Here is a 13,208-nt window from a genome sequence, read left to right on the forward strand (position 1 = left end):
AAAATATTGACGGTTATTTTCCTAGGTTGTCTCATTATTGCAACTTTACGTTATAATATTGACAATTAATTTTTTATTATCTTTTTATCGCAACTTTCCATTAAATAATTGATGATTACTTCTTTTGTTCGTGTTTTTTATTCTAATTTTTTGTTAATATTACAGGTTATTTTTCCGTTTGTGTTTTTCTATCGCAACTTTTCGTAAAAATATTGACGGTTTTTTTTATCGCAACTTTTCGTAAACATATTGACAGTTATTTTTTCTCGGTTGTATCTCTTCATTATAACTTTCCGTTATAATATTGACGGTTATCTTTTTTGGTTGAGTCTTTTCATCGCAACTTTTCGTTAAAATATTAATAGTTACTTTTTTCGTTCGTGTCTTTTTATCGTTACTTTCTGCTAACCTATTGACGGTTATTTGTTCCAGTTGTGTTTTTAGCGTAACTTTTCATTAAAATATTGATAGTTACTTTTTATCGTAACTTTCCATTAGCATTGACAGTTAATTTTCCTCGGTTGTGTCTTTTATCGTAAACTTCGGTAAAAGTATTTACGTTTATTTTTTCCGGTTAGTTATATGTATACTTTTAAATAATTACTAAAATTTATAATATGCATCATTTTGAGTTTGATTGGTTTGATAGAAATTATTATATAAACAAATTTATAATATTTTTCCATGCGATATCGCGGAGGATCTGAGTCTTAGTATTTATAGAAGTAATATACATTACATAAAAAAAGGAATGTAGTTATTAGTATTTACCAAACGAATTTAAAAATGAAATTAAAATTTAGATTAAATATGGAGATATGAAAACGAAATATGATAGCTTTAACCGATAGACTACAATTACAAACTTAGGAAATTCGGGGCGATATCTCAACGATACTCCGTGAACACACAAGAGTGCAAAAAAATTATCAGTAAAATAATTAATTTTCCAGGATGGCGAGTTAGTTGGATCGTTTTTGTTTGTTTATGTCATGTGCATAAAAGATATTGTTAAAATGGTGGAGATTTTCTTTTAGAAAAAATGTATTACCCTTTATAGAGATATCATTAAGCCTCAAAAGATAACGAAGAGTTACTTGCCTAAGTATTGGTCAATATTTGATAAGGATTGAGTTACAATTCTCCTTCCTTAATTTCCGATACACCGTTTTACACGAGATAGAGCCACCGGCACATCACCGATTCATAACTTTCACTCACTCTAGCGACACATACGTCACTGAACAAACATCAAACAATGCATAAAGCCTAACCAAATGAGAAACTAGTCTTATATACAAGTCATTATTCACACGTGCAAACATTAGTTTCTTCAAGCTTCTTCTCTCACACGTGTGGCTTCCTCTGCTCTATTGTTTCTTGTAGACACATTCAGTGGCTTATCAATTAATGACCGGATAATTTTTGGGTTAGGTACGGTAGGTTGGATTACTTGAGGCCATATATATGACCACTATACGGTGAGCGTCCTCCATATCGAGTAATGAGGTAACACATCTAAGCTAATTATCAAGTTGTCTAACTTTTGTAAGATTGTATCTAACTATCTAAGCACCACTAAGTAATTCACATATAAATTACACATATAAGACCAAATTTAAATGATGAGTTTAGCCCGAACGTATACTTTTACACTAGCATAAGAGTGGTTTACATTAAAAAAAAAATGGGCATAGTATTTGGACTTGATGGAACTTATTATATAAAACTGTATAACAAAAAGAAAACGCATAAAGAAACAAACAAGTCTACTTTTATCTTTCAGTCCCACGCTACTAAGCAGGTTCACATATCTATCACTCACTTTGTATTATATATAAATAGAGTGGTCCTCTTGAGTTTCTTCTATATGCTAGTTGCTCAACTAATATCTCTCTCTCTATCTCTCAACAATTCTCTTAAGTTTAATTAGTTTTCAGAAGAAGGAGAAGATGAAGATCCTGGTCATACTTTTCCACAGCTTTCTTGAACTTTCTTTTTCATTTCCATTGTTTTTTTCTTAAACAAAAGTAAGAAGAAAAAAAACTTTAAGATTAAGCATTTTGGAAGCTCAAGAAAGCTGTGGGAAAACATGACAATTCAGGGTTTTACTCCATTGATTCACTTGTCAAGATTCTTCTTTCCAAAGATATTGATTTGAAGGTATGGTTACATAAACCCTTTATTCCTAAATTGAAGACACAGGATAACTCTTTAGATCCATAATTATGGTCAGAATTATGGATCTAAAGAGTTATTGTGATTATAATCACTAAAGTACCGAAGACATTAGGATGGTAATCATGCTATAGTTAAATCTATATCTTTAAATAGGTATGTTGAGTTTTGTCGTCGAAAGTAAATAAAAGTTTACTTCTCATTCCCCTTAATCCCGTATCAATGAAGGCTACATATGATAATTTGGTTAATTGTGATAGTTTCTTACTAAATCTTCAAGGTTTTGTTTTAGATGTTCTTATTATATTGGTACTCTGTGAAAGGTTTCTAAATGAAAATGAGGAACGAAGTTTCTGTGAGTTTCCACTTTCCAGTTCTACATGAGAAAATAAGGTTTATATGCTGATCTTTTCTTACATTTTGGTTGGAAAAAGATTTATGTGATGTCACTCTAACCACTCCACCTCAGGCGCGATTTACTCATACGTTTTGTGAATGAATATGGACATATTATTTTGGGGTTATATGTATGTATCCCATGTGATATATATATATATATATATATCTACATGCCTCCTTCATTTACATATATATTAGTATACAAGTTGTGGTCTCTATGTCTTTATTCACATGTGACACTTGCACATATCATCCAAATTGTGTTTATATGCATGTGTGATCATATAATTGTACATATATATACATACATAAGAGTACATATGCATGCAGAACATATTTACATACATAGAGATTGTATGACATGCACATGTGCATGTCCTGAAGAGAAGGAATTGTCAGTAATTTAACTTGGAGTTGGACTTGTCTTCCTCTGTCGATTCCTTTTTCTCTTTTTCATATCAAATCAACATACTGTTTCCGTTTCTCGTAAGTGCTTGGTTTTCCTAATCAGTTTCACATATATGTCATTTTGATGAAAATAAAATAATACGGCGCATTGTATATTGAAATGGTAATAAAATTTGACAGATATACCGTACGTCTTCTTCTTCATTTGTCAATTAAATCTTCCTTTCATTAATCTGATTATCAATTATTCATATTATGTTGATAAAACAAAACAAAAAACTATACATTAACAAAAGGATTATTAGTGCAAAAAATAAATGCTTAAGCACCAGTCGATCTATTTGAAACTCCTCCACTATCTTACTAATGATATATTCTTACTAATGATATATTCTTACAAAAGGATTATGCACCAGTCGATCTATTTGAAACTCCTCCACTATCTTACTAATGATATATTCTTTTCAAATAATGGAATTTTAATGAAAAAAATCAATAATTTAAGTTTTGGTCCATCCATTTTTAATCTTTCAACTAAATTATTTAATGAATTTTCAATATTTCATCAAGTTGAAACAACATAGGTTCATTAATGATTTAGTTAAAGAGTTAAGAATAGATCGGTCGATACTTGAAGAGTTTTTTTCATTAATATCATTAAATTTTATAAAGCTAAAATATTATCTATATATGTCAATGCTAGCTACTCCAATTCGAAAATAAATTTCAACATTCCATTAGTTTATGTATAAATTTTATTGTTTTATATAGATTAATATTTTAATCACAAAATATGTGGTCCAAGCTACAGTTTATGCGATTTGGAGAGAAAAAAATAGTAGAAGACATGGAGAAAATCCGCAAACTAGCTATTCAGCGCATTATAGAATGGGTGGACAAACAAATAAGAAACCAGATTTCAACAATCCGACTCGAGGGAGAAAGGCGGTACGCTGACGCCTACCAACTCTAATTTCAAGTCATGACTTAACATATGTTTTTTGTACTTATCTCAAACAAACGATGCACTAGTTGTAAAAACGTATTTTTTTATATATATAATTTAACATTCGATTAAAGAAAAAAAAAAAGAAAAAAAGAATTAACTACTGTATGAAACATCTAAGACAAATTATGAATTTCTAACAAGAGGCTCAAATCGTTCGTAACTGTATTATCCAATTCTTTGGTAACGTAGACAAAAGTCTCTGTATATATTTAATTTAACTTTACATCGTACTAGATCGATCCCGAGATTGTTTCTTCTTACACATGTGAGTTAAAAGGAATCCTGGTAATAACTGATGAGAAATGAATATTGTATAGTGAAAACCAATTATTCAAAATAGTAAAAACTGTTGTCCTTTTGATTTATTTATGATAAAAACAGATCTGTGGATGATTGCGTTGTTGTGGGTCTTGTTTGTTTTCCACTGATTCCAAAACCTTTTGACGTGAAAATAATTTGATTGGCTAATAAAATGGGATATATGAGAGAGAGAGAAAATGGCCAACGCTTTGAAAGTGAAGCTTTTGTCAATTTATGATCAGAAAAGGAACCTATTGATTCCCATCTCCTTCTAGTATCAATGTAGCAATCACTTGTTTTTGGAGATTGAGAGGTCGCAACTCGCAAGTGCCTATATTTGTAACACAATTTGGATCGAATCTATAAAAACTTGAGAGATTATACACAAAATATTTCAAGATTCACATAGATATATTATGATATCTTAAAGTTTTAATACAATAAAGTGCACAATAAATATAACATATCGAATTTGTACATAACCCAACAAATATATGAGCCAGGCATGATGCTGTTATATGTTTCATTTATAGAATTATTTGACTTTGGTATAACAAATATAAATATAGATAAGATAGAATTATATCTTGGAAAATATAAAATAAAATATTAAAAATAACTTGATCCGTGTTAGTTGTATGTATATATCAAAACAACTTTTTACAATACAAAGAAAAATTCACAAGATTTTCTTTATCTTTAATTTCTCATAAATGTAAAATGGATACTTTGACACAAATTTTTTATGCCGAACCGCATCATATCACATATATCATGAATTTTTTATCTTCAGGAATGGTTTTTTTGAGCAGCGGCGGAGGTAGTGCATTGGAAGGTGGTTCAATTGATCCCCATAAAAAAAATTCAATTTTTAATTGCTAGCTAAATTTTATAATAATTACTAGCTGATTTTGTCTTAGATTTCTATAATGACCCCATAGATAGTGATCCAACCATGCTTTTGACCCATGCATGTTCATTTCTCATTTAACTTTAATTATGTTTTTCATCTTTATTTCTTTTTGTTTTGTTCAAAATAACTAAAACTTTCTAATTTTTTCTTATATATTTATTTTTTTCTTCTCTTTTTGACATATCATAATTTATTTATTTTGCTACCTTGTAAAAATTTCCGTAACATATATTTTTTTGAAAACATTCTAGATAAACACAATATATTATACATTTTGCTTAAAATATTGAGACAAAAAGTACTTAATACGACTGTAAATATCTTTTATTTGGAAAGTGAAGCATTTTGAAAACTACAAAATATATTTGATAATAAGAAATAATAGGTGATTTTGTTTGGTTTTTGTTTTGTCTTAGGTAACAAATTTTATATATTCTTAAACATTTACACTTTAAATGTATCATTTAATATTATAACTAAGTAAATATATATATATATATATGACTCTCGTAAATAAAACCTCTGGTTCCGCCACTGCTTTTGAGTTCTAATTAATATCGGTTGACAAAAAAAAATTTTAATACAAAAAACTTCATATAAAATATATGTGAAAAGTTTTATCTCTCTGTAAACTTTTAGAGAAAAGAGAAAGCTTCGAGTTATATTGGAAGGAGACAACTATATCGTTTTGAAGTTGGTTAAAGGGGATGTACAAAACTTTTGAGTTCACAACAAGATTAGAGAAATCACGTTCTAGGATAAAAAAAAAAACTCTCAGATGTTAAATTTCACTAGACAAGAAGATATAGCAACAAGGTTGTAGATCTTTTGACAAAGGAACCTCTACTTGATCACACAAACTTTGTATCATACTTACATTCCTGGTTTCATTGTAAACATCCTCCATGAGGATAGGTTTTCATATTAATCGAAGCCAGCTGTTAAAAAACAAAAAATGGCCGGATGTTATCATGTCCCGATTTAGTCGGACTTTCGTCCAACATCTCCAGTTTCTATAGTGGTGGTAGGCCTTACGTCATGTAATAGGACTTGGATTTAAAACCAAACCAAACCAAACCAAGATTTTGGTTGTTCGGTTCGGTTTCAGTTATAGTGGTTAAACCGACCATCAGCTTTTAAAATTAAAATTGGTTATTTGTTATTTAGGTTCGGTTTGCCTGAACCAAACGGTTGATTAAAAAAAATATAACCCTAATAATACTCGTTAGTATAGTACCTAGTCCTAGGACTTCGGTTTTATCGGTTTGGTTATTTTGGAATTTCAGTTTTTCTTTTTTAATTTTTTAATTTTGCCGAAATAACCGAAACAAATAAACGCTTTGATTCGTTTTGATTGTTAACGAATTTGGTTTTTTAGATTTTTGCCGAACTAAAACAAAAATATTATTAAAAAAATGGATAATGTCGGGTGTTTAAGTTCATTCGGTTAATTTTGATAAGTTTAAATAAATTTAGTTAATTCGGATAAGTTGTATATTCAGGAGTCATGACCAATCGGAAAGGAATCCCAAGTTGTGCAAACTTGTTTTGTTCTGTTCTTGTTCTCCTTGATCAATGTCAAATTTGTTCTGTTCATGTTCAAAACTATAACTTTAAGGATGTTTTCAGTTTGTAGTAAGAGTTAAACTGGTCCAAACTCCAAACAGAACTATCTCTTTAAGGATGTTTTCAGTTTAAATTAGACTTGAATTTTTTGTGTTAATGAATTGTCTTAATGTCAATGATGAAACGTCCATAGAGTCTTAACTCCAAAACAGCTTGACAAAAATCAATTAACCGGATGAGCATTATCATTACAACTTACGCATTACAACATTGTAGATTATCACAAATCATCAATATAGGGAAACAATCAATTTAAAAAAGCAAAACCGAATTAACCAAACTTTGATTATTGGGTTTTTGTTTTGGGCATGGCCCATTACCATCCCAACATTTTATTTTATTATCTTCTAATCTTATTATATAAATAATTTTTAAAGTTAAGTAACTCATACAATTGTGACACTTATCAAGTCTATCAATATGAGATTTTGCAATGTGTCCGAATTTTTTTTTTCTTTAAAGAAATAAAAAACTAAAACAGAAAACAAATTTCAGTATACTAATTTATATGTCTATATTTAAATTTTGTTTTCGATCGTGACACGTATCAAGACTATCGATATGAGATTTTGCCATGTGTCAGATTCTAATTTATATGTCCATATATTAGGTATTAAAGTTATATGATTACTAGATTCTGACCCGCACATACGTGCGGGGTTTCATATTTTAAGAAATATATTGGAATACATTTTTTAGTGAAAGATATTGTAGTGTATAAATTATAATGTGCATAGAAAAGTGTATAGTGTTATTTATGATACAATAACTAATTTTTTTTTAGTAATTATATTATTTATATTTCATTTGTGTTTTGTATAGTAAATCGAATGTCAGATTTGTTTCGATTTGCGGAATAATATAGAGATATTTGGAAAATCTGTGTATTTTTGTTAGTTTGATGTATATACAAATTAATTGTTTTTGTTTGAAATTTGATAAATTAGATGATATAATTTAAACTTTACTCCGCGGTACACCGTTTTAACTTAAAATTCGAATTTTAAGTTATAGTTGTTTTGTAAATATTGTTTCTTTTGTTTAATGTTTAAGATTGTATAATTGTGTTAAAATTGTTATTTCTAAGATTACACTCGTAGATTATCATCCCGTATGAGTATCAACCCAAACTCGTTCCACCAGATAACTTCATTCCGTAAAATTAAATATTATTTTTGTTTTTTAAATATTCTTATTGTAATATATTAAAAAATCAAGGGATTGACCTGTGGTAGATCTTGGATTAATATATTTAAAAATAATTTGTGATTTATAAATTTATAATATTGAAGTATATAAAACCGATTTTTAGTGTATACCTTTCAATAATTATATAAAGTATATTTTAAAGGTCAAAATTTGTATAAATTGATATTGCAACCTCATGAAATCGTAGTGATTTACCCATAGGGTACCACGGGCTAATTTTTATTTTATTTTTTATAAACTGATAAATTTGTTGATTTTAGTTAAAAATAAAAAATAAATTAAGTTATATTTGTTTTGTTTATTGTTTCAGATTGTATAACTATATTTTGATTGTTAATTCCATGATTTTATCTGTGGTATAATATTGACCAACACCCGGCTAGTTTTTTGTAATCTAGTGTTGATCCTGAAAGAAAAATCCTTAAGAATACGAATAAATGGATAGTAAAATTAGGAGATAAACATCATTAGAACATGAAGTAATTTACATATGAATCTCTATCTATTTTTTTTAAAGAATCAATATTCTAGATTGATTGTGAGGCAATATGAATGTATGCATAACATTTATAAGAGATAGATTGTACACAAAATTAGATTTTAATTTGGATTCAATCTTAGCTTTACTGAAAAAAACTAATCTGAATTACATATTTTAAATTTAGGATGACGAATATTTTTTTTTTAAAAGCTAAAATTAGATCTCAACGATTTTGGTATGTTTTTCAATTAAACTTATCCTTATGCATTACCACAAATATGGTAGTCATTATTGTTCGAATACAATTAATGATCTGTCAAAAAAATCATATTACATATTGTTCTCATTTTGAATATTTGCATTAAAAATTTTAAACATTGGTATTTAAACTTTGTTTTACTGTTTAAAAAAAAGAAATAATCGAATCTAGAAGTATGAATATTTCAAAAGCTTGTAACTATTATAATACGTTTAAAAATATATTTTCTTTTATATAATTCAAATTTAGCTTAGTGATATATTTTAAAATAATGAAAATTACCTGTTTAAAAAAAAAATACTTTAAACGTTTATATCATTTAAATTCTAATTAAAATGTTAAATATATACTGAAACCATTTTCTAGATAATTACAAATCTAAAATTCAAAAATTCTCTTTTGAATATGCTAAATCATAGTTTAAATTTTATGTGTACTAATCAGAAACAATTAACATAGTTTTGTTAAGGAAATTGTATAAAATCTAAACTAAATGAGAATTTGTTATTAAATTAGATTGAAGTTTCCGAATGATCTAATAACATATTACCAAAATAAATAAGTTTACATATATACAATTCAAATTAAAATAGCCTAATATGTTATGGAAACGTTTTGAAATGATTTCCGAAAATATTGTGTAGATATTAATTTATTGATTTAATTCGTTTTTTTAAGAAAAATTCAAGATATTTATTTAGTTGGAGTAATTGTTAATTTACAAAATTACCCATGCAAAAAAATCATTTACTTAGTTTTAAACTACCCTTACAATGTTGTAGTTCACACAATGCTTCCCAATTAATAGTATAAATACTTTTGATCTTTTTACTAATCATATTTTTTTTTTGTCATTTTTAGTAATCATAATTAATTTAAAATAAGTCTAATCTTTCTATAAATTAATAATTTAAATTATAGGGTGTGATACTTAATACCAATTTTTTAAATCTTTCTACAAATATTTATTCTCTTAATATGCAAACTTTTGTAATTCAAAACTAGATATTAACCCGCGGTATACCGCGGGCCTATATTTTTATTAAATAAAAAATAATTGAATATTTTTTAGGATGATTTAATAAATTTATGCTATTGTTTGATTTAAATATATAAATCACTGCGAGAAAAAATTTTATAACTCAAATTTTAAAGTTTTAAGTTGTATATGTTTATTTTGTTAAATGTTTAATATTGTATAATTGTATTTTCATTGTTGTTTCTCGGATTTCACCCGTAGTAAACCATCCCATATTAATATCGAATCAAACCCGTCAATTCTAGGATTTCACCCGTGGTAGTATTTAATTGTATAATTATATTTTGATTGTCATTCTATGATTTCACTCCTAATTCTATCGCAAATTATTATCAACCCAAACCATCAATTCTAAAATATCACCCGTAGTACACCATCCCATATTAATATCGAATCAAGCCCGTCAATTCTAGGATTTTACCTGTGATAGTATTTAATTGTATAATTATATTTAAATTGTCATTCTAGGATTTCACTCCTAATTCTATCGCAAATTATTATCAACCCAAACTAGTCAATTCTAAAATATCACCCGTAGTACACCATCCCATATTAATATCGATTCAAACTCGTCAATTCTAGTATTTCACTCGTGGTAGTATTTAATTGTATAATTATATTTTGATTGTCATTCTAGGATTTAACTCCTAGTTCTATCGCAAATTCTTATCAATCCAAACAGTCAATTCTAAAGTTTCACCCGTAGTATAAAGTTTAAATATTTATAATGTTTCAATTTCTTATAAAAGAATAAAAATGTGTTTTAAAAAAATTAAAGTTTTAAGTTTTTTTTTTAATATTGTTAATTTTCTTTAGTGTTTAAGATTATATAATTATATTATGATTGTTATTATATTTTTTTTTCCATAGCATACTATCCCATGTTATTATCCACTCAAACCCGTCACACCATATAACCCCGTCCCGTGAAATTAAACACAAATTTGTCATTTAATTATAAATTTCAAATATTTATAAAATTAGAAACTTCAAAAAGGATTAATATCGACCCAAACTTCATCATTGAATTTTGAGTGTTATATCTAAGATTTCTCTCGCAGTATATCGTCCCGTATTAATATCTTTTATATTGTTTAAATTTCTTGTAAAATTTAATTTATAATTTTTGAAACTTTTTAAAGTTTCAATTTTTTAAAATAAATAGCCCTACTAAACAAAGCATTTTAATTTTGGACACCTCATAAATCAAGTTTCATGCTCATTCGTAATCGAAATCATTTTGGTCCTTTTTATAGTATGGCTCTTGACCATTGTCCAATTTTCTTAAGCGATGTGGGACATTCTAAAATCGTAATTATTATCCACCCAAACCCGTCCTACCATATAACCCAGTCCCGTGAAATTAAACATAATTTTGTCATTTTCTTATAAATTTCAATATTATAAAATTTGAAACTTAAACAAATACAATATCGACCCAAAATTCATCATTGAATTTTGATTGTTATATTTAAGATTTTTCCTGTAATATATCGTCTCATATTAATATATTTTTTATATATTTATAATGTTTAAATTTCTTGTAAAATTCAATTTATAATTTCTTGTAAAAGTTTTAAAAATTATAAATATTTAAAGCACTTTTTAAAGATAAACTTTATAAATAGTTTTTAAAATTATAATATTTAACTTTTGATAAAGTTATAATATTTCTAATTTCTTGAAACATTTTAAAGTTTCAATTCTTTAAAATAAAAAATCTGAGTAAAATTGGATAACTATTTTAATTTTGGACGCCTGATAAATCAAGCTTCCTGCTCATTTGTAATCAGAATCATTTTGGTCCTTTTATAATATGGGTCTGAACCATTGTCCAATTTTTCTAAGAGATGTGGGACATTGTACACATATTATTTCTTCATAGGTTGAATAATATATGTCCGTTTTAAAAAATTTGAATTACATCATATTCAGAGAAAAATATAATATTTGATTAACTATAGATATTTTATATAAATTCAAAATAAATAAAGTATAAGATCAAATAAAAATGAAAGAAGAATTATATATTTATGTTTAAATTATGTAGAAATATTTTAGGAAATTAGTTAAGGTAAATAAGAAATATGGTTAGTTTAGAGATATTGTTTATATTAAATTTGGTAATTAAATTATTAATTTTCGTTTTTAATTATTAGTTTTTAGGTAACTTTTCCAAAAATTAATGTTATCCAAGATCAGAACAGAATTAAACATGTTATCCAGGATCCGAACAGAGTTAAACCGGGTAAAACCCATCCATTTGAATTAATTGTTGAATTATGGCTCAAATCTTCAATATTATGTTCAAAAACCTCCTACAAAAATGTATATATAGATTTAATTATAATGCATAATATTTAATACTTAATGTAAAGCCATTTACTTTTTAGAGAGAGTTGAATAAACTGCATATATGTATAAATATAATTTAAAATGAGAAAGTAGAGATATTTCAAATTTATGTTGACTATCTTTAAGGCAAAATTTTGAAAACATTAATGGGTAGACTAAAACATTGAATAACAAAGAAAAATCATCTAAGGTTTTTAAATTATTCAAAATTGGACGGTAGAGATAAATCTAACGGCTATTGTTTTTCTTGTAAACAACAACACATCATCCTAATTTCTTTTAAATAGAGGATTATTTGTACGCTCTTCTTCACACTCAAAAAATCACATAACTCATAATAAGTTTGCTACATTAACCATTTTTTGTTAGTAACTTTTCTCTTAATTATCTGCTTCTCTAACGCTACATTTTCCGTTAGTAACCTATTGGCCATTTGATAACTCCAACAAGGACTAATCAAACGAGAACCATTTGATGATGTTAATGGTGAAACACAAGACCCATCAGCAAACTCTCCTCCAATGGTCACACCACTACAAAACATTAGATCCTTTAATGACTCCAACAAAACTCTTATGATGTGGGTGCTAGTGAGGCCAGTACCGTAGTTAATATTGATGTGTTTTTGGTCTGACTGTCTACAAAAGAAATCCACATCATAAGAGCTGTTGAAGGAGTCATTAAAAGATCTAATGGTTTGATCATTAGAGGAGGGTTTGTTGATGGGTCGTGTGTTGCATCATTAATATCATCAAATGGTTCTCGTTTAATTCGTATTTGTTGTAGTCATCAAATAGCCAATATGTTACGCTATGTACCACGAAAATGCATCTTCCTCTTCTAAAACGCTTCTTCCTTTTCTAATAATGGGGATTCAAGATTTCTCGTTAAGATAAATATGTGGTGTTTACTTCTTTTTTTTTTTCTTTTTCTAGGTGATAAGGGTGTTATTGGTTGCTAATTTACAATTTTTTTTGATTACTTTAATAATATCATAGATAGTAAATTAAGATTTTAAACTATTGATAGAGA

The 13,208-nt window shown here is 27.1% G+C and overlaps 2 non-coding genes across 2 annotated transcripts; both read left to right on the forward strand.

The window, feature by feature from the left end:
- The first annotated feature begins 1,963 nt into the window (after window positions 1-1,963).
- Window positions 1,964-2,098, forward strand: MIR396b. The gene has a single exon (NR_143301.1). It is a non-coding gene; the product is annotated as a microRNA ath-MIR396b precursor (primary transcript).
- Window positions 2,099-12,581: 10,483 nt separating this feature from the next.
- Window positions 12,582-13,004, forward strand: MIR2937. The gene has a single exon (NR_142816.1). It is a non-coding gene; the product is annotated as a microRNA ath-MIR2937 precursor (primary transcript).
- Window positions 13,005-13,208: the final 204 nt, after the last annotated feature.

Source organism: Arabidopsis thaliana, chromosome 5 (genome assembly GCF_000001735.4).
Source record: "Arabidopsis thaliana chromosome 5, partial sequence".
NCBI classification, from domain to species: Eukaryota; Viridiplantae; Streptophyta; class Magnoliopsida; order Brassicales; family Brassicaceae; genus Arabidopsis; species Arabidopsis thaliana.